This window comes from Panulirus ornatus, chromosome 64, assembly GCF_036320965.1.
Source record: "Panulirus ornatus isolate Po-2019 chromosome 64, ASM3632096v1, whole genome shotgun sequence".
NCBI classification, from domain to species: Eukaryota; Metazoa; Arthropoda; class Malacostraca; order Decapoda; family Palinuridae; genus Panulirus; species Panulirus ornatus.
Window position 1 is genome coordinate 20,794,038 of NC_092287.1, and position 23,495 is coordinate 20,817,532.

General features: G+C 43.5%; 1 protein-coding gene and 1 long non-coding RNA gene across 12 annotated transcripts in view; both read left to right on the plus strand.

Moving 5' to 3' along the window:
• Positions 1–23,495, plus strand: part of LOC139746178 (putative neural-cadherin 2) — a 760,037-nt gene that overhangs the window by 557,618 nt on the left and 178,924 nt on the right. The gene's annotated exons all lie outside the window — the stretch shown is intronic.
• The window catches only part of LOC139746183 (uncharacterized), a 47,219-nt gene continuing 27,474 nt past the window's right edge, over positions 3,751–23,495 (plus strand). Inside the window, exons 1-2 of the long non-coding RNA XR_011712094.1 lie at positions 3,751–4,317; positions 9,027–9,080. This is a non-coding gene — a long non-coding RNA (uncharacterized lncRNA). The remainder of the gene's footprint in view (positions 4,318–9,026; positions 9,081–23,495) is intronic.

Consider the following 23,495-nt stretch of genomic DNA (forward strand, 5'->3'; position numbering starts at 1 on the left):
CTGACCCCCATCTTCCATCCTTTCATGCTTTGGCAGTGTTACTAGTCAAAGAAGAAGGAAATGACCTTTGTGACTTCAAGTCATGCTTATGTCAAGACAAATGTAACAGCCTTCCTAACTTGGACATGCCATTTTTGATTTTGTGTACGCTTCCCATCATTGAAGCTAAAGCTGAGCAATTGTTTGCAGGTCTTAGGCAGGTAAAGACAGCTCCCAGAATATCATATGGGAGAAGAATGCTTATCTGATCTTTTGTTCTTGCACATCCACCAAGATATTCTGAGATGTTTTGAAGCTGTACAGAAGTACAGCAAAAAACACTCATGAAGACCTTGTAGTAGTACACTGTTAAAGAGTTGAACTATATCTCTTAGTTCTACAATCCAGTTTCAGTCTGGTAATGGATTTTTATGTTTCATCATTACACAAATGACAAAGATGCTGATGATTATTATTCAGTTTTTTAATGATATATACGTATTCTCTGTGGCATATTTTCATTTCTATTCACTGATAGAGAACTTCATGATTGGGTTATGATTTACTTCCCATGTCTTGTGCTCTAGTCCATTATATATCAGTCATTAGATTCAATTATCTAACTGATCTAAGTATTGGTAATTTTCTGTAGATAACACTGTATTGAATATTTTGATATCATGGGATTTTTATTTATTGAACATATCTGTCGTCCTTTATTATTGTGTGAATATCAAAGTTGATTGTGGAAAAGTTAACTGCCATTCAGTTTCATGATAAGCTTATGTATATACTTCTAGTTCCCTCACTATTGTACTATTGATAGTTTTTTAGATTGAACTTAGAATAATGCAATTTTTTTTTAGGAAGGTATTACTATTATGTATTTGTCTATTTATTTATTTTATTAATTTTTTTAATGTTGGATGTTCCATTCATGGATGAGAGTTTACTGAAAAGGAAAAGTATTTATGAGTTTTTGAGGAAGTGAAAGACCAGTCTTTTAAAGTGTCAGGTCACAGTTATTAAGAGGGTAGAGCATTCCATACCTTCTAGGTGTAAGGAAAGAAACAATTATCAAAACAGCCCTCCCTTGAGTTGCCTGTGGCCATGTAGTAATTATGTGATGCAGCAGCTTTCCGAGTATTGCGTGATCCAGTAAATGGTGGGAACACACAAGTGGCCAGCTCTTTGGAGCAAAGACCATAGTAATACCATAGAAGAGGGAAAGTGAACCCACATTGCGGCTTAGGGCAAGTGGGTCAAGTTTTGAGGTTAACTGATAAGTCTGACTGCTTTCATCTCAGCTCTGTTAAGGATGCATAGTCATAGCCACCTCAGATGTAAGAGCAGTACTCTATACAAGAACAGATCAATCCTTTGTATAAACATAGCAACTGTTCAGAAGAAAAGAAATTTTGACATCTAAATAGGACTCCCAGTTTCTTACAGGTAGACATGGTTATATCTGTAAAGTGAGTTTTCCAGAATAGTGTGAATGTTACAGTAATATGAAGTTTGTTCATTGAGTCACAAGCTGGAATTACAGATCCATTAAGGAAGAGAGAAAAGTTGTGAGGAATTTTCAACTGAGAAATGGGCAGAAACTGAGCTTTGGGGGCATTAGACTTAACCAGATTTCGTCTACCCCATGAGATATCATGTCCAAGTCTGAGTTTATTGAAATTGTGTTTAGGCAAGAGGCAGCTTGAGTGGGAGAAGGTGGAGCAGATTTGAAGGACCTGGAGGAATGTAGTTGTGAGTCATTAGCATACGAGTGCATTTGATTATTTGTAGAAGAAAGGAAATCTTTGAGAAAAAGTGTAGGAGACGGAACAGAACCTTGAAGGTTATTACTATTAATGGAGAAAGAGAGAAAGGGCTGATCGTTCAACAACCATGGAGATAGATTGGCCAGATTTACATTTGTTTTTGTAAAGATTATCATGGTGCTACAATTGCTCTGCTTCATTCTCATGGAAACCTGTTAGTAAAGAAAGTATGATGGACATTATCATATTCTTGTCCTGAATACCAGAAAAGGGGAATTTAGAGACGAAACTCCAACACCAAACCCTGTCAAAAGCTATGGATATATCAATTGCAACTACATAAAATCTCCCCAAATCTGCCAGGGATGATGACCTGCCTATGTATACAAAAAATCTTTTTAATACTATTCTTTGCATTATTTCATTGAAACAAGGTAAAAAATATCTTAAGAAACCTACATTGCTCTTAGGTATTGGCGCAATTAATTCTTTGTTCCACTTAAGTGGAATACAGCCTCCATCAAAAGGTGCGCCAGACAAGTCTGAAAGGGGCTCTTCCCCGAATGTTAAGCAAAATATAATATAGGATCATCATACTATTAAAACTGTTTAGGTCATGTTTCTCTCATTGCCAGGTGTCCATCACTGGTGGGGTTACTCAGGTACCAGTGCTCTTACCTCTGCCACCAGCGAGAGGGAGGGCTTAGGTAGTAGAGTAATGGCCCCTCCCGTTACCCCCTGCAAATTGAAGGCATACTACTCTGACCATATTTCATTATGTGACTCTGCCATCAGTGAGAGGGAGGGCTCAGGTGGTAGTGTATTGGCCCCTCCCAGTACCCAAGCTAACTCAAGAATTATCCCATTGAGACATTCACACTTCCCTGATATCTAAGGCACTATTACGCTCATATACCAAGCATTATTCGCTGCTTACACACCACTGCTTTTATGCTTGGTGTGTCAAACATTGTTCCCCCACAGACCACCAGGAAATATAGGACTCTGGTGGTAGAAGGTCACATATGCTGGACTTAGTAATAATCAATTCTCAATCATCACAAAACACTCATATGTCGGTCCACATGTGTGTTACAATGTCCTGGTCCTTTTGTAAGTCAGGATTTCCATATTGTTATATTCCAGCACGAGTTACAACTTTCAGCGGTCAGTATAATTAATAACTGCATATTATGATTTAAGAAAATATATTCATATGTGGATCAACCACAGCACATTTTGCAGACAAATCTCACAGAATTAGACTTACAGTAGTTATACTTGATTATTCTAGTGTTCTATAGTTCAAAGTTTGAGTCAACTATGTATATGCTTGTGAAAAGGTCTTAATAGAATCAAAATGACCACAAAAAATTTAACTAAGGTTGCTGTGTAGGATATCATAATGGCAGGCACAGAAAGGCACTGGAGTATCACTGTGATATTAAGAAGCACACTCTGAATGTAGATCTGGTGTGAGACAGAGATGAGGAACTTGGCCAGTGCACTAACATGGGTTTGTTCCCCTATACACTAGTTAAGGTGGGCTGGTCAGTACACAAAGAGTAGTGGGTCATCCCCTACACAGATAAGGATGGGCTGGTCAGTACACAGGCATGACTGGATTAACCATAACACAGACAGTGACTCCCCATGACCACTCCAACTGTCACTCTAGGTGAAGGCTACGTTGCTCTAGTAACTTTGGTTTGATATAAAGCACATCATTCTCCTGTTGGGAGAAATATTGACGTAAATACTGTAAGAGAATTTGATTTTCTGTAGATTGTCCAAGGGCCTAATATCCTGGGCGGCTCTGAAAATGAGATGATCCGAATTTCCTTAAATCATCATTCCTTTATGATTTCATGATTATGTCAAACATACCAGGAATTTGGAAATGTTCAAAGCTTGTGCAGTTACTTTTAGAAATGAATACTGTGTATTTTTGACATAGTCTCATTATATCCTTCACAGAACCCAAGGAAGGTGGGTGGAGGGAGAGCCAGAATATTCTGGCCTCAAAGTCCTACAATCCTTATTACGCCAATGATGACAGGAAGCTGTTGCAAGCGAAGGATTGTACACTTATGACCTGTACCAAAGTGTATGACATTGCTTGCATGAATAAGAGAAATTCGTTCTCACTGTTGCAGCTACGAACCGGAAGATGAGTTGTTAGTGGAGGATAAGGTGTATTAAGGACAATAGAAGCACAACTCAGCCACACTTGGCAAGGGCCAATTTCACATCGGTGTCTTTTACACAATCGTTAATCATCTGACTATAGAACTGGATTGGGAAAAGGCTTTGTATTAAGTTGTCAGTACCAGTGTCGGTGTACTGAGTGACGTGAGCATTGTTGAAGGAAAAGGATACCTCTGAAATACGTCAAATGACTGCAAGGTTGCAACAGGCATATCCAGAGGACCTGGAGGACTGCTTCCCTGATGAATTCCTTCATTATGTTCGGTGCACAAAGGGCAAGTCACATGTGATGACAAGACCCTTTAAATGCACTTCGTGAACTAGACACTTCACAACTGGATATGCTTTTGCCCTACAGGTGAGTTGCTTGGAATATTTATGTGACTATTATGGCGTCAAATGCTAGAGGGGATCGAGGTATCAAGATATTTAGAAACATAGATTCCACATGAGCATTATTAAATGTTAACCCAGCATGCTATCGACTCCGTGATCAGCTTGAATTTGTGTATACAGCGTTATAATTTCATGCTTAATTTTAAGTGTGAGGAATTGATGGTTTTGATATAGTACTTAGGGTCCCATGGTAGCTTAACTCTCACAGGGTTGTCACACGAACGGAACGTACATACGAAGTATTGTGTATAAGTTCAATTCTGGTTTATTTTGTATCTGGCTTTCATACGTGTTATCTGCGTCTTTAGAGGATGAACCATTGATCATATGACTGGCATATCCGTCCAATCAAGGAAGATCTGTTTGGGGAATATCACTCTCCCAGACTAGTGTGGTGCCAGTCTATCACGAAAGTGAGATATATTACTGTACCTGCGTCTGACATCGCTGATGACAATTTGTTTTGATAGTTTCAGTAAAGAAATGATAATGAATTCCACAGAAATTTAAAAGATTCCAAAAGGTGGTGTTGTTGGTCACAGTAACGCCATAAAAGATCGTATACATACTGATACAATGGTCAAAATCAAAGCACTTGATTATCAGTATAAGATCGCTTTCCCATTAAGCACATTTTACCTACTGTGTCAACCCACGGGAAAGTTTAACTTACCCTAACCGTTTTCTACACGCTCTCCTTTACAAGTTACGAGCTTATCCATATGATGGTGCCAGTGGTGGCAATACTTGACGTTTTTATAAAGCCATTAGTAATCTAGGGTAGTTACCCTCCTCAAATACATTCTCCGTTCAAAATATGTGACGTCAGATGTTTATGTCACTTAACCCGGAGCACTGGTGGTGTAAGGAGGAAGGCAGTGTGTGTCTGTGTTTGTACAATGGTTTTAAACCTGTTTTTTTTAGTGTTACAGTGTGAGAACTGTTGACATACCAGTGGATATAAGAACAATGGCTAATGATCCTAAAGCGTTTTCTTCATGTGGTGTACAGACATTCAGAGAGTGTAAACATTCAGTTGTCGATGCCATGACGATCACACACACACACACACACAAGCGTTCGTCACAAGAGACAGCCAGATGGAGGTCAAAGTATTATACTGCTATACATTTGGAAACAGAAGTCATACTGAGGATGTTCGATGACCTGGACGAGGTAAGCAAGTTTTCGTTGAAATCATAAGACATGTTTGACGCCAGCGGTGAATCACTGAACGAAACCCAGGACGCAAATGGGAGGAGCTGTTCCCTTGTGATTCTTCTTCAAATCCTTATCATGCTTTACTTCCGGTGAAATTTATAGACGATATGAGTGAATAGTTATGTTATCTATACATGACGTAGAAGCTGTACATTTCTACATATGAACATTAATATACTTTGATTACGTGATTACGTGTCGAGATATTTTTTCATATACGTTTATTTAAAAGAAACTTTAATGAGCTTTGTATGATCATTTTGATGAAGAAATAGATAATTTTATCTGATATAGAGCGTATATTATCAGAAAAGACGTCAACATGTTTGGTTGGTAGGGTGAAGTACATAGAGACACCGAGACCGTGAGCGGGTGGGAGGGTGGGAGCCGTCGGCCTCAGACCTGAGTGTTAACACGCCTCTGGATTCCAGTCCAAGTTTTCATCTCAACTTTTTTACACGTTGTATTTATATGTATATTGGTGACGTCACCTGATGTGACGTCACTGTTCCATGATTAGGTCGGCCTGATGACGTCGATTTTAAAATGGTTTTGACGTCAGCACAGAAATGTTAGGAAGATTTGATCATATATTTCTTAAGAGTTCACTCTTTAGTAATGTTTCCTCCTTTGCTGCGTTACATAGGCTGAGTTTATCATCATCTTTTAGACCAGTGGATTTCACTCACGTGTACGTTTTTCATATGTTTCGTGGTATAAGGTTTATATTAAGTCTCTTTATAGTATCCTATAACGTGTTATCAGATGGGATCTTATGTAATGATAATTCTTCTTTTTTAACAATACTGCCATTATTTATGACCCCTTGATATGCCTTACTATATAGTAACCTGTTGCCTCTTATTGAACCTACAGTATGTCTTCAACTGTACCTGTAGGTTGTGTTTCCCTGTAACCACTGGTCATCATCTGCTGTACCTGATCTTCGTGTACTGCTGTACCTACAGGTCGTCTTCTACTTTGCCTACAGGTCGTCTTCTACTGTACCTACAGGTCGTCTTCTGTACCTACAGGTCGTCTTCTGTACCTACAGATCGTCTTCTACTGTACCTACAGATCGTCTTCTACTGTACCTACAGGTTGTCTTCTACTGTACCTACAGGTCGTCTTTTACTGTACCTACAGGTCGTCTTCTACTCTACCTACAGATCGTCTTCTACTATACCTATTCGTCGTCTTCTACTGTACCTTCAAGTCGTCTTCTGCTGTACCTACAGATCTTCTGGTGAACTCCAGGTTGTCTTCTAGTGTACCTCCAGGTCGTCTTCTACTGTACCCCAGGTCGTCTTCGACTGTACCTCCAGGTCGTCTTCTGCTGCACCTCCAGGTTTTCTTCTGCAGCACCTCCAGGTTGTCCTCTGCTGTACCTCCAAGTTGTCTTTTGTTGTACCTCCAGGTTGTCTTCTGCTGTACCTTCAAGCTGTTTGCTTCATCTCCAGGTTGTCTTCTGTTGCACCTCTAGGTTGTCTTCTGCTGTACCTTCAAGCTGTTTGCTTCACCTCCAGGTTTTTTTCTGCTTCACCTAAAGGTTTTCATCTGCTGTACCTCCAGGTTGTCTTCTGCTGCATCTTCAGGTTTTCTTCTGCTACACCTACAGGTTGTCTTCTGCTATACCTCCAGGTTTTCTTCTGCTCCATCTTCAGGTCATCTTCTGCTGCACCACCAAGTTGTCTTCTACTGGACCTCCAAGTTGTCTTCTGCTCCATCTTCAGGTTGTCTTCTGCTGCACCTCCAGGTTGTTTTCTGCTACACCTCCAAGCTGTTTCCTCCTCCTCCAGGATTTTTGCAGCTGTACTTCCAGGTTGTCTTCTGCTGAACCTCCGGGTTGTTTTCTTCTGTACCTCCAAGTTGTTCTCTGCTGTACCTTTAAGTTGTCTTCTGCTGTATCTCCACGTTTTCTGCTACACCTTTAGGTTGTCTTCTCCTGCACCTCCACGTTGTTTGCTGCACTTCCAGGTTGTTTGCTGTACTTCCAGGTTGTTTGCTGTACTTCCAGGTTGCCTTTTGCTGAAACCCAGGTTGTCTTCTGATGTACATCCAGGTTGTCTTCTGCTGTACCTCCAGGTTGTCTTCTGCTATACCCCTGTAATAGCTTTTGGCGCCGCCAAAGGGGATTTAAATTAAACCTTCAATTTCCCTCTTTATTTTTGGATCCCGCCACACCACTCTATTGGCTATGGGCATCCCCAAAGGGGCATTAAAGTATACCTTCAAATTATTTCTTTCGCTTTGGACGCCGCTATGGCCCATGAATAGCCTTCGGCGCCGCCAAAGAGGATTTGAATCAAACCTTCAATTTCCCTCTTTATTTTTGGATGCTTTCAAGCCACTTTATTGGCCTTTGGCATCCCCAAAGGGGATTTAGAGTAAACTTTGAAGTTTTCTCTTTCCCTTTGGATGCCGCTATTCCCCTGTAATGGCCTTTGGCGACGCCAAAGGGGATTTAAATAAAACCTTCAATCTCCCTCTTTATTTTTGGATGCCTTCAAACCACTTTATTGGCATTTGGCACACCCCAAAAGGCATTAAAGTAAACCTTTCAATTGTCTCTTTCCCTTTGGATGCCGCTATGCCCCTGTAATGGCCTTTGGCGCCGCCAAAGGGGATTTAATTTAAACCTTCAATTTCTCTTTTTATTTTTGGATGCCGCCATGCCACTCTATTGGCCTTTGACACACCGCCAAAGGGGCTTTAAAGTAAACCTTCAATTTGTCTCTTTCCCTCTGGTTGTCGCTATGCCCTTGTAATGGCCTTTGGCGCCGCTAAAGGGGAATTAAATTAAACCTTCAATTTCCCTGTTTATTTTTGGATGCTGCCAAGGGCCATTACAGGGTCATAGCGGAATCCAGAGAGAAAGAGACAAATTGAGGGTTTACTTTAAAGCCCCTTTGGCGGTGCCAAAGGCTAATAGAGTGGCGTGGAGGCACCCAAAAATAAATAGGGAAATTGAAGGTTTAATTTAAAGCCCCTTTGGCGGCGTCAGAGGCCATTACAAGGGCATAGCGACAACCAGAGGGAAAGAGACAAATTGAAGGTTTACTTTAAAGCCCCTTTGGCGGTGTGTCAAAGGCCAATAGAGAGGCGTGGAGGCATCGAAAAAAAAAAGAGGGAAATTGAAGGTTTAATTCAAAGCCTCAGCCAGGGGTGGGTGTAGCCTCAACCAGGGGTGGGCGTAGCCTCAGCCAGGGGTGGGTGTAGCCTCAGCCAGGGGTGGGCGTAGCCTCAGCCAGAGGTGGGTGTAGCCTCAGCCAGGGGTAGGTGTAGCCTCAGCCAGGGGTGGGTGTAGCCTCAGCCAGGGGTGGGTGTAGCCTCAGCCAGGGGTGTGTGTAGCCTCAGCCAGGGTGGGTGTAGCCTCAGCCAGGGGTGGGTGTAGCCTCAGCCAGGGGTGGGTGTAGCCAGACAGTAACATGGTTATTCTCATTGTTCCAGACTCCCAGATGGCCGTCAACGTGGTCATCCCGCTGGAGGAGAACCTTCACAACAGTGAGTACCACCTGACGACGCCCCTCTTCTCCCACCTGTGATGATAGGTCTCCTCCAACCTGGCCTGTGTATCCCTCTTCATCCACCTGTGATGATGGCTTTCCTACACCTTCGCCTGTGTATCCCTCTCCATCCACTTGTGATGATGGCTTTCCTACACCCTCACCTGTGTATCCCTCTCCATCCACTTGTGATGATGGCTTTCCTACACCCTCGCCTGTGTATCCCTCTCCATCCACTTGTGATGATGGCTTTCCTACACCCTCGCCTGTGTATCCCTCTCCATCCACTTGTGATGATGGCTTTCCTACACCCTCGCCTGTGTATCACTCTTCATCCACTTGTGATGATGGATATCCTACACCCTCGCCTGTGTATCCCTCTCCATCCATTTGTGATGATGGATTTCCTCCACCCTGACTTCTGTGCCCCTTTTCTTCAACTGAAGCTGTGGTTTTCTTCCATTTTCTACATGTCTTAGGAGAGATGGAACCTGACATAGGTACCTAGCAGTTCCATTGTATTTGACACGCCTGAAAAGGACACCCTTTGAAGGCATTCCATGTGATTTTAGGAGGTACTTTATGGCTATGCAGTGTATATATATATATATATATATATATATATATATATATATATATATATATATATATATATATATATATATATATAAACTTCATTCATCAAAATCGTCACCTGATCCACTAGCATTATGTATAACATAGCAATATTAAGGTAAGTTCAAGGTCTGACATTTCCTACAGTTACCACTCGTATGACCTGTTTTGTAGGACCAAAAAATATTGTATAAAGAGAAAGAAAAACAGCTGCTTGGATGGGATGGGTTTAATATTTTTGCATAGAATTAAACACCGGGCATGTTTAGGTGAGACTGAACTGTTAGTATGGATATGTATATATGTGTGCAGGGAAGAGTTGCGTCAAAGATCGAAAGTGGATTACGCTTAGAACTCAAAGAGAAAATCTCAAGCAAAGTTACGCTTTTTGAAACAAATAATGAGGAAGTGTGTTTAGTTTGTAGAGCATTCAAAGCTGATCAATTGTAACGCGTTTAGTTGGAACATACAGGAGTTGCCCATAAAAAGACGACGTTTTCTATGAACCAGTCCTCTTAATAGAGAAAACGAATTCTTTGCCACTGCGAAGATTAACTAATCTAGATTAAGCTTTTAGATTTGACAACCATTGTTCTTGAAAATACGAGAAAGACTAGATAATTTTGAGTCGTAAATTATACAGCTTAAATAAATGGATTTAAATTACCGTAAAGGTTGCTCAAGATTTACATCAAAGACTCGTAATCATACATTATGATGTACGAAACTGTAATGGAAGTTTGTCGAGAGGCCGTTTCATCCTATCGCTCTGAACAGAAGATTGTAGGATTACTCACAGTATAAGTCGAATAGATCAACTCGTTATTTGTTATTTTTCACTTAATGGACAAACGTGTTTTAGTCCGGCAATTTTGACTATGGAGGTGACACTGGATTTCTCACACTGCGATGATATAGCGTGGAATTTGAGGGTCATACCTCTTGCTCCAACAGTTTTCAGTTTTCTTAGACAGGGCTTATATATATATATATATATATATATATATATATATATTCATACACATTCACCCGTCGCTGATTCGTATTATATAGAGTTTGATTTGGTTTGTGAGTCGATATACGAACCGACTGACGCCGTAACATAACAGAAGAAGTCGTCTGTAGGGTTTAGGAATGCCTATGTCCCTGTGTTATTGTTACGTTTGAATGCGACTGAAATCCAAGTTTTGCTAACGTGTCGAGTGAGTTCTAATGTCTATAAAGATCCTGGGATCGCATTACCGCATGAGGGATCTGTCCCACATAAGATCAGATTCTACAATCTCTATAGACGCCTGAACTCAGTGTTTACCTCGCGTACCAAATTAGTATCGATGAAATTTCATCAGTAACAGAATCCACATATCAGCCGTGGCTTTATGATAAAAAAGTGAGAGAGAACAGCATTGTATCAGAGAATTCCACCAGATAGTAAGATAGTAATACCGACGAAGAGAATGGGTCTCTTTTTAAACTATGAGGCAAGTTAGGGGTCTGAGAAAACTCTTGGAATCACGCGGGAAAAAAATATGTTATTGAGTTCAGTCATAATTTTTTTCCGCTGTGTGTAAGTGGTCTCACCATCTCATAACACTGTCCTCTGATACGCTGTAGTATAGATAGATGTTCATACTGGCCATCAGAACACAGCGCCTATCACCATATGGCGAACAGTCTACGACTTTGATTTGGACACTAAACTTACACAGAAGGAAGTAAAATTAAAGGACACAGTTGGAATCATTTGTGAGAATATCTAGTAGAGTTGACTGTGTTTGTGGCACCTGTTTCTGTACGTGGCACCTGGTTCTGTACGTGGCACCTGTTTCTGTACGTGGTACCTGTTTCTGTACGTGGCACCTGTTTCTATACGTGACACATATTTTTGTATGTGGCACCTGTTACTGTACGTGGTACCTGTTTCTGTATGTGACACATGTTTCTGTGCGTGGCAGTTGCTTCTGTATATGGCACCTGTTTCTATATGTGACACCTGTTTCTGTACGTGACACCTGTTTCTGTACGTGGTACCTGTTTCTGTACATGACATCTCTCTCTGTACATCACACCTGTTTCTGTACATGGCATAACCTGTTTCCTTACGAGACATCTGCTCCTACATATGGGGATGTAGAACACATGTGGTAATATTTGGAAAGGTTGGCCACAGAGACCTTCTAGGCGAGTGCCGAACACATACCAGTAAGAAGTAAATGGGAAATGTCAGGCGCTGGTGCTTTTGGTAAATATATACATATATATATATATATATATATATATATATATATATATATATATATATATATATATATATATATATATATACATATACCATGGCAGCGCCTGGAGGGAGACACTAGAGACGCTCTTCGCTTTTGGACGTACCGACATGGCAGACGGAGTCATTACCATGTCGAGCCATGGATGCTCTAGCCACTCTCTCTCTCTCTCTCTCTCTCTCTCTCTCTCTCTCTCTCTCTCTCTCTCTCTCTCTCTCTCTCTCTCTCTCTCTCTCTCTCTCGATCTGTGATAGCTAGTAGGAAGAACTCCACTGCAGGAGAACTACAGCTTCATGTCCCACAAACCACATCTTCCCCACGATCAAACCTCCACCAACTCACATCACCACCACACTCCCATCACCTACCCGACCCCCTATGTTGCCCCACAAACTGACCTGCATCGCACTCCAGTCTTCACCACACCACACACCCCTCACCTCCACCATCTCCACATCACCGGCCTCACCCCTGTGTCGCTGGATCGAGAGAGCCATTGTCATAACAGCGGCTGGTATGAGGTCGGGCGATCTTAGATGGAAAGGCCACCAGCTCAGTGGCGAGCGAAACTGTCGCAAACATTTGGAAGACAGACGTAAAGATGAGGATACGATTGTTCGACAAGGAATAGGTTATCAATGATCATAAAGATAAATTTAATGAAACTGTAAAAAAAAAAGGTCCTCAAAGTAAGACGATCTATATTCGTAATGATTTATTTAAGACGTATGTTTAATAGCGGCAAAGGACGCGACCCCAGTATAAACTCGTAAGCTTCCAATGAGTAAGAGGCCAGTCGGGACTTACCAAAGTCATGTTTTATGCTGCAATTTTCATAGTTTCCCCTGGAAACGAAATGGCTCCATCGGAACATTATTATTTGCCTGCGTGGTTTAAGGCTTTGAAAATCTCTCTCTGTCTGTCTGTCTGTCTCTCTCTCTCTCTCTCTCTCTCTCTCTCTCTCTCTCTCTCTCTCTCTCTCTCTCTCTCTCTCTCTCTCTCTCTCTCTCTCACGAAGAAGGATGGTCCGTGTGTCGGCCCAGCGTCAGACCTGCCCAAGGGGAGAAGGGGGCGGGTTGGGGTTGGCGGGGCTAGGACGACTTCGTTCCTGAAGAAGGTCTCGGAGGGTTGTGGAGGCGATCGTTGGCAATACATTAATGCAAACGTTTAATACACGCGAGCGATGGGTTGTGTAAAACCCTGTCTGCCGCCACAGGGAACAGGGGAGTGGGACCATGGTAGTATTGCACCTTCTAAGAATGGATGGCACTCGAGATCTGTCAGATGTGTCGATTCTTTCGATATTGCCCAGATCACAGATCCAGGTGTTGCGCCCCTTAACATAGGATTACTGTACGTATGTTTATATATATATATGTACCTGACACTAGTCATGTTGTTCGAGCTGTTGCAACCTTCAAGAGTCAATGGGGCTCACCATGATAGCAGCTGGGGGTGTCCGGCTCTGAGAGATCTTCGGTCGTGCCATCTGCCACCATTACGATGATGGTCTTGGAGGTGAAGTGGATGAGGAAAATAGGGAAGCACAGTTTGTGAGAGTTAGGTTGAGAGTGGAGTGTATATATATATATATATATATATATATATATATATATATATATATATATATATATATATATATATATATATATATATATATATATATATATATATATATATATATATATATATATTATTCCCTGGGGATAGGGGAGAAAGAATACTTCCCACGTATTCCCTGCGTGTCGTAGAAGGCGACTAAAAGGGAAGGGAGCGGGAGGCTGGAAATCCTCCCCTCTCGGTTTTTTTTTTTTTTTTTCCAAAAGAAGGAACAGAGAAGAGGGCCAGGTGAGGATATTCCCTCAAAGACCCAGTCCTCTGTTCTTAACGCTACCTCGCTATCGCGGGAAATGGCGAATAGTATGAAAGAAAAAGAAATATATATATATATACGGGAGGATGATGGTTGAACTGGGAGTATAACAGCAACGCGAAGACATCCTCATTTGTATAATGTGTGAGCAGTTTTGTTTTCTTCACTGATCTAAAACATATTAACTTCATTCACTGCAGCTGGGTTGGGTTAATAGTTATCTACCACAAAAGCCTTTGTGGTGGATCTTGTCCGTCACACTGCATGGGTCGTACCGTCGTGTTCAAGGGTCGTACCATCGTGCTCAAGGCTCAGACTGGAATGCCGTACCGTCGTACTCAAGGGTCGTACCGTCGTGCTCAAGGGTCACACTGGAGTGCCGTACCGTCGTACTCAAGGGTCGTACTGTCGTGCTCAAGAGTCACTCTTAAGTGCTGTACCGTCATACTCAAGGGTCGTACCGTCTTTATCGAGGGTCGTACCGTCTTTCCCAAGCTGTGGTTTTCGGTACATTACGCACATCAGCTGAAGACTAGATATGAGTGGATGTGGTCCTTTCTTCGTCTGTTCTCGGCGCCCATCTCGCTAAGGCGGGAAACGGCGATCATGTATTGAGGGGGGGGGGGGGGGAAAGAGATAACACCTGACATATAGAAGTATTCATTAACTATTGCCTATTGATTTTCCCATCAGCGTCGAACACACCCCCGCCTCCTATTTTAAGGAGCAGTTAAGTTACCCGCGTCCTGGCCAATATCGGACCATCATCACTATTGATAATAGGCCTCGATATCTGCAGAAAACGAGGGTGTAAAACCCATCATTAGCTCGTCTTGTAGGACTCGGGGGTGACAGGGAATGTCTCCGAATAGGATTACAACCACGGGGCCGTGTGTATCCAGCTGGCTGGCCACCCACACCATCGATACCTCCCTACATCTGGCTGGTAGGTAGACTACCAGGATGCGTGGGGATAGGTGGATAATAGAGAGTTCATTGATCCACAGGTTAACTGTTTTTTGAACTCTGTCTATTCCCGTTTCTGAGAGGAGTGAGGTAAGGTCGGGGATGAGGTAAGGATAGAGCAGCCAAGAGTCTCCTCCCTTCCCATACGTTACGAAGCGGATCTGTTTTGAGAGGTCTGTGTCCATGGAGTCGTATAGTGATGATGTGGTATTCTGTCACGGTGCCTCATACTGTCTAGCTCTCGTGTAGTGATGATGTGGTATTCTGTCACGGTGCCTCATAGTGTCAGGCCCTCGTATAGTGATGATGTGGCAGTCTGTCACGGTGCCTCATACTGTCTAGCTCTCGTGTAGTGATGATGTGGTATTCTGTCACGGTGCCTCATAGTGTCAGGCCCTCGTGTAGTGATGATGCAGTATTCTGTCACGGTCCCTTATACTGTCAGACTCTCGCGTAGTGATGATGTGGCAGTCTGTCATGGTGCCTCATAGTGTCATCAAGCTCTCGCTAGACAGACTTGTGGAGTAGAGTCACTGTACAGTAAGACTTTAACTTTGTTAACTTTATGCTAACTTGACACTGCCAATTCAACAAGTCCCCTTCCTTCTCTTTATTCCACCTTATGTAAACACTTGATAGTTCTAATCTATGTTAAATACTAGGATGCGGAGGGATTTTATTCTTCATTTACCATCTTATCCTGTAGGCTTGTCCATTGCTCAGATGCAACAAGATTATCTTCTTTTTTTTTTGGAGGAATGAGCATCGATGTGTTGTTTGATATCGCCCGTCGGCAGTGTGAGATTTCAAGACGCTGGCTGGCTTTACTCTTGAGTGTTTAAACCGTTCGTTGAACTGTCACCTTCGTCATTCTCGTTCTTCTATCTCCTCTAATAAGAGAAGGAAGAGAGAACATTACATCTTTTTTTCCCCCAAAAAAAAATCGCCACTCCACTAGAAGTTCTCAGACCCACGTAGCCAGTTTGTGAGGTCGTGCAGACCAGCCAGTTGGTGGGGAGTTCGATCGTCTGTTACCGCATGACCAACTTCAGCGTCGCAAAAATGAAGACGTGGCACTTTGCCTCGTTACGTCGTGCTGAAGAAGCGCCTCACATTCTAATGACATATATATTCTATCCTTTTTCTTATCGTAATTTATGCTCTTAAGGTTGCTGCTGGTTGTGTGGCTCTTGTCTGTAAGAACTCATTAAGGCTTAATTTCTGGGTCGTCTCCTGTTAATCAAGGTTCCAGTCGTCAGTAGATGGTCCCAGGGGCGTTGGCTTTTGCTGATGGTTATGAGGTGGTGTGGTGGACGTGGTCGAAGTCATGTGGTGGATGTGGTCGAAGTCATAGAGGGTGAGGGCCAGAGTGATCGTGCGTCACCCTGAGTTGCGACAGATGAAATCTAACGACACATGATGGTAGACGGGTCATCATCACACTCCTACTTGAAGGTGTATGGAACTTGCTATCTTCCTGTGGAAGACCTACTTCAACACTAGGCAATTTTCGCGGGAGTTAACTCAGGATTACGATGATGGCGATAGGTCATATAGCTCTGTGGGAAATTGTGGACTCACGGATTTGTGTTCTGGGGAAATATAAAGGAGGCTTCCAGTCAGCTGGAGAGCTTTGATTTGTGAACGTGTTCAACCCACTACGTGGAGGACTGGATTCACCATAGGTATTGAGATGGTGATAGAAACACTAAATTCTCCAGTTGATCTTCCTGGGTCATTTTGTTTTTCTATGAAGAGGAAGTTCGCCACCTCAACATCGAAGACGTATTGTTGAAATCATGTATTGTCAGGTTAGCTGGAAGTTCTTGGACAGCTGGATTATATAGTATCAGGTTAGCTGTAAGTTTCTGGACAGCTAAATTGTATAGTATCAGGTCAGCTGGAAGTTCTTGAACAGCTGGATTATATAGTATCAGATCAGCTGGAAGTTTCTGGAGCTAAATTATATAGTATCAGGTTAGCTGGTAGTTTCTGGACAGCTAAATTATATAGTATCAGGTCAGCTGGTAGTTTCTGGACAGCTAAATTATATAGTATCAGGTTAGCTGGTAGTTTCTGGACAGCTAAATTATACAGTATCAAATCAGCTTAAAGTTTTTTTTTCTACAGCTAAATCATATCGAATCAGATCAGCTAAAAGTTCTTGGACAGCTGAACTGCACAGTACTGAATCAGCTAGGCAGCTGAATCACACCGAATCCAATCAGGTTGGCAGTACTTTGAGTAAGCTAATCAATATTCCTTGCTCCCTGGCAGTCAAATCCTCCCCTATATAATTTGTAGGATTAAGTCCTCAACACCAGCCTCCTCCCTCCTCCTTCCCCAGAACCCCTGGCGAGGTCATGATTATGATAGATTGATTCTTCTGTGACCAAGAGGGAGGGGAGATGGGAAGAAGTGTTAACGAGAAATATAGCCCTGGCATTGAACTTAATATCAGATTACACGAGGATATGTCACTTTGATTGCCTCTCTCTCTCTCTCTCTCTCTCTCTCTCTCTCTCTCTCTCTCTCTCTCTCTCTCTCTCTCTCTCTCTCTCTCTCTCTCTCTCTCTCTCTCTCTCTTTCTCTCTCTCTCTCTCTCTCTCTCTCTCTCTCTCTCTCTCTCTCTCTCTCTCTCTCTCTCTCTCTCTCTCTCTCTCTCTCTCATCATACATATAACCTGCACTGTCCCCCCTTCCTCTCCACTTCTCCAGATACACTTGACTATGCAGAGCCCGTTTTTGAGGCACTCCTTCCTCGCTGTCTTCGCCTTCATGACCCCCCACTGTTTCACCTCCCGAGCTCTCTCTCGCTCCCTCCTCACTGGGAGCATCAACACCATGACGCTTTCCAGGCCTGAGCCTCCAGAGGCCTCCAGACCACAGGCTCCAGACCCACTGGTGAGGTGTGGATGTGAGTCCGTGGGAAGGAGGGGGTCTGGAATGTAAAAGGATGGAAGATGAAGGAGGGGGGGCTGTAAATGAAATGCTCTTAAGGATGTAAATCTGTAAATGTTTGCGTGTAAACGTCTCCCAATGCCATTAGAAAGTAATTCCATTACCCTCAACAGTTTTTCTCTTTTTTCTTGTGTGTGGACTTACATTACTGTTACCTTAATCGTTTTAAGTACTTATCATTATTCTCTTCTTAATTACCGGGTAGCCCAAATGACGGTCATTAACAACGCGAATTACTTGGAAACTAAACTTCTCGGGACGAGAATGTTAAGAGGGGAAAATCTGGTAAGGACATGGGAATGTCGAGGCGTGATTAAGAGTCTGTGAGAGATGGGTGGAGAATTAAAGTGGGTCGGGAGAAGAGATGGAGGCGGGGGAGAGAGAGAGAGAGAGAGAGAGAGAGAGAGAGAGAGAGAGAGAGAGAGAGAGAGAGAGAGAGAGAGAGAGAGAATCAGTGGAGTATTATGTGTTCCTTTGCTACGCCGTACATCCAAAACACTTCGCGTTCCCCGGATGGTCATCGAAATCTTCGACATCAGAGATCCTCATGGCGTAAAAGTAAGGGTCTGGAAGACGAGCATTCCAGTCCAAGAGACTTCAGTGGGGTCATCCAGCATTCTCAGTCCAGGAGACCTCAGTGGGGTCATCCAGCATTCTCAGTCCAGGAGACCTCAGTGGCGTCATCCAGCATTCTCAGTCCAGGAGACCTCAGTGGGGTGATCCAGCATTCTCAGTCCAGGAGACCTCAGTGGGTGATCCAGCATTCTCAGTCCAGGAGACCTCAGTGGGGTCATCCAGCATTCTCAGTCCAGGAGACCTCAGTGGGGTCATCCAGCGTTCTCAGTCCAGGAGACCTCAGTGGGGTCATCCAGCATTCTCAGTCCAGGAGACCTCAGTGGGGTCATCCAGCGTTCTCAGTCCAAGGGACCTCAGTGGGGTCATCCAGCATTCTCAGTCCAGGGGACCTCAGTGGGGTCATCCAGCATTCTCAGTCCAGGAGACCTCAGTGGGGTCATCCAGCATTCTCAGTCCAGGAGACCTCAGTGGGGTCATCCAGCATTCTCAGTGCATAAGATCCTCAAGACGACATTAGAAGATCCTCGTCTCCTGGAAACCCCCTCTTCCCCAAGACAGTAAGCAATGGGATCCATACGCTGGTAACAAGGGATTGACACCCTCTGGAATCCTCAAGATGGTAGTGCGATTCTTCTAATGATCCAGATACTCAAGGCAATTACTGGGGCTTAGGAGCTGAAAGACTTTAACACACGATATCCTCAAGTATTAAAATCATCCACGGAAATGTTCCAGGAATCTTCTTACCATAGGAATCCCAAGGCATTAACTGGAGATCCACAACACCTGGAATGCTCAAGAAGGACGCCTGGAATCCCCAGTATCTTTAGTACTTCATCCGGTCATTGTGGCCGCCCTCAGCAGCATTCTGGAATCCATGACTCGAAATTCTGCGTTTGACGGGGATCAGAGATCACTGCCGCTCTCAACACAACACGCACTCCCGGGATTAAAACGCAGCATGACGGTATCATAAACACTCATGGATCGTCAACACAGTGTTCCATGAGCGTGTGCCGCGTGTCACCCCATGAGCAGATCAGCCGCTGTCGACCCAACACTGATGGGCGAGTCATCAGTGAAATTCCAGGGGCAATGTGAAACTTGTTGATGGACGTAGTTCTTCACTGTCTTGCCTGGAGCCTCATTTATCCTCGGAGCCCCAACGGAATTTATGCTGTCGGTCTCTTACCTTCCTGGAACCATGGCCAGATGTGTAGCGTCAGTGTTTTACCTTCCTGGAACCACGGCCAGATGTGTAGCGTCAGTGTCTTTAATTCACTGGAAGTTGAGGCAACTGTAGCTAGTGTGTCTTAATTCACTGGAAGTTGAGGCAACTGTAGCTAGTGTTTCTTAATTCATCGGAAGTTAAGGCAACTGTAGCTAGTGTGTCTTAATTCACTGGAAGTTGAGGCAACTGTAGCTAGTGTTTCTTAATTCACTGGAAGTTGAGGCAACTGTAGCTAGTGTTTCTTACTTCACTGGAAGTTGAGGCAATTGTAGCTAGTGTGTCTTAATTCACTGGAAGTTGAGGCAACTGTAGCTAGTGTTTCTTAATTCACTGGAAGTTGAGGCAACTGTAGCTAGTGTTTCTTACTTCATTGGAAGTTGAGGCAACTGTAGCTAGTGTTTCTTGATTCACTGGAAGTTGAGGCAACTGTAGCTAGTGTTTCTTGATTCCCTGGAAGTTGAGGCAACTGTAGCTGAAATAATGAAGGAGGGGTTGTGCTGCAAGACATACATGGTTCTAAGAAAGTCCGAATATGTTGTGATCACGAGTTTGATGATAAACAGAAGTGTTGGTTGGTGCGGACTTCAGAAAAGTTTTATCTTCTTATAAAGTGTTACACTCTGTTTATTCCCCGAATGACTGCTGTCACTAATGTCCTACACTCCAGGTAAAAGAGGAGCATTGAATAGACTCACAAGCTCCAGTGCTTGGCTCATACAAGCCTAAATTCTATAATAATCCGATCCAACCTCAGGTAAACGCGGAACTAAATGCAATCCATCACAACACAGTGGAGTTAGAATACGATTTGCCTTGCGACACAGCGCAGCTTCGTATTGTCCCTCCCATTTTCGTCCTGAGGATGGGGGAACACACGCGCTGGTAATGGGATGGAGGCTGTCATTCAACTTGAAGACAATGACTACCTGCCAATGCCATATCTAAACTCTTATCTTCACTGTAGTTATCGGATGGTCAGTAGCGGGTAACCTGTTGTTTTTGTTTAGTACCAGCTTACGACGGAATGAAGACACAGAGCTGAGCTTATCATCTTTGTCCCCTGCGTTGCAGCAGTATTTCTCCTCCTGAAACACCGCGAGGCTTCAGCAGACAATGATACGCCCCCTCTCTCCCTTCTCCCTTCCTCCTCCTCCTCCAAAAGTTTGTCATTTATCAAAGAAGTTTGGTTGAGGGGAAGAATCGTGCAGAGGAATGCGACACACACACACACACACACACACACACACACACACACACACACACACACACACACACCTGCTGTGTAAACAAGGAACGGCAACGCTGGATACATCTCCTTAGCGTTGTCCAATTTCCAGATCTCGCCAGGGCCTCGGTCTCGTCCCGGGGCGAGACAGATGGCTCGTGGCGAGAGTCTAGCTCGCTGGGGACGAAGGGTGAGGGAGACTAAGAGTTGATATGTTCTTGTCTGCGGCCCTCGGGTCTGCATAAGTATTTAACTTGGCGACAGTATGATTAGAATCGTATAGGTAGCGTGTGTGTGTATGTGTGTGTGTGTGTGTGTGTGTGTGTGTGTGTGTGTGCGTGTGTGTGTGTGTGTGTAATTCTATTATCTATCTGTATGATTACAATTAGCGTAGGACCCGTTCCTAGGGGTTTCTGCAGCCCGAAGGATGCGCTACATTCTGGAGCAGGGAGAGGGTGGATCCCTTTTGATGTGAGAAGTTCTCTGACGAGTATGTACTCTATTTCGTCAACTGACAATCATACAGCTAAGCCAAGAGTGACTTTTCACTCGCGTCGTAACAAGAGACAGGCAGAGATAGATAATAGATAGATAGATACGCGTCCTAGGAATATACACGTTACGATTACACGTTAGCTGCAGTATGACCGTGTTTTCTTAACCCTAGTATTACCGTGCCGTAGTGCTCTGCTGTGTCGACCTTCCTGGGAAACACTCGTGAGGGTAGGGGGCTGCCATTTCACGTGTGGCGGAGTGGCGACGGGAATGGATGAAGGCAGCAAGTATGAATATGTCCATATGTATATATATATGTATATGTCTGTGTATGTATATGGATGTATACGTTGAAATGTATATGTGCGTGTGTGGGCATTTATGTATATACATATGTATATACACATATATATGTGTATGTGTATGTATATACACATACATATGTATATACAGTGTATATACATATGTATATACACTGTGTTCTAGTACTGTGTTCGTGCTGATGAGCAACACTGGGTATCTCTTCCAATGGGAAGACTGTACAACACTCGGCAGTGTCAGTTCGCTGTTCTACAACGTCTTAAGTGGAAATACTTGATATTTTGGCTTCTTTTACCTTGCCTCCTATTGCTAGCCCCAAAGAAGGTCATCTTGTATTTAATCTCTCTCTCTCTCTCTCTCTCTCTCTCTCTCTCTCTCTCTCTCTCTCTCTCTCTCTCTCTCTCTCTCCCCAAGCGGAGGGAGGGAGGGAGGACTGTACTCACACCATGTCTCCCACGTTGTAGAGGAGCCACGTCTTCCCTCGCAAGGCACAGACGTGTGTGTGTGTGTGCTGAGGAGGCAGGCGACCTTCTCCTCCTCCCAGGCCAGGCCAGGCCTGGCTGACTCACCGCACACACGGAGGCAGGCAGAGGTGAGGTAAAGTTTGTCTCTTTTTTAACTATTCTACTGACGCCCCGTGTGTGTGTGTGTGTGTGTCCAGTCACCCTGAGACCACATATTTTTTTCCCCTGACGCTGAGAAGAAAAAGGGAAAAAAATGTTTTTCACACCATAATGTATATGGAGAGGGACGTATTGATCGTACGCTCGAGAAATTTATATAAAGAAATTGCTCCAGAAAAAAAAATTTTGTGGAAGGGTATATTATAAATAACTCCATCCACAGTGTGTGTGTGTGTGTGTGTGTGCAAGACACACTTGGAAGTCACTTAGACAGTGTTTTGTGGGGAAGGGAGAAGGTGGTGGGGGAAAGAAAGGATATACGAGCCATTAGTCAGAATTTAAGACCTGTGAGGGAGAGTGGGAAGGGTTCGGTAGAGAAAGAAAGAGAGAGAAAAAAAGACAGCACGACCTTGGTGTGTCGCTACTCATTACGCTGGCATGACGGCAAAGTGTGTCTGTCCTGTCGCTTACATACATCCTCTCTCTCTCTCTCTCTCTCTCTCTCTCTCTCTCTCTCTCTCTCTCTCTCTCTCTCTCTCTCTCTCTCTCTCTCTCTATCTATCTATCTATCTATCTATCTCTATCTCTATCTCTCTATCTATCTATCTATCAATTCTTTATCTATCTGTCTGTCTGTCCATCTATTTATCTATCTATTTATCTATCTATCTCTCCCCCTCCCCCACACACACACTCACCGTCTCCCTTTCGCACACCCCAGGGGGAAAAAAAATAGATAATGAACCTGACGCGCATTTTTCCCCTTCATGCCTGAGCCGTGGTGGCGTGAACTGCAGTTAAGTGCTGCCTTCCCCTTCAGCCATGACCAATAATTTACTTAATATACTTAATTACTTAATATACTTAATTATATATTTATCTGTGCATCGGTGTCCATGAAGGAGGCCTGGTGTTACCCCAGCACAAGGCTGCGCTACTCCCCGTAGCAGGGGAATGTAGACGCCTGTAGAAGGAGAAGTTCTTGAACGAGACTGTATTCTCAGTGCTACGACCTCGCCAAAAGTGAATTTTCACTCGCGGTGTGACCTCCAGCAGGTGGAGTCCGGTAACACCTGACAGCGAATATGAATCTCTTGAGTCTCCAAGTGAAATTGACTCACAAAAAGAATATAGTATTTCCATTTCTCATTGTTGGAAATTGGTGGAAGGAGTTGGGGATTGGTGGAAGGTGGTGTCAGTAGGTTTTATGTGATGGAAAAAGTTGTAAGTGGTGATGGAGGTGGGTTTT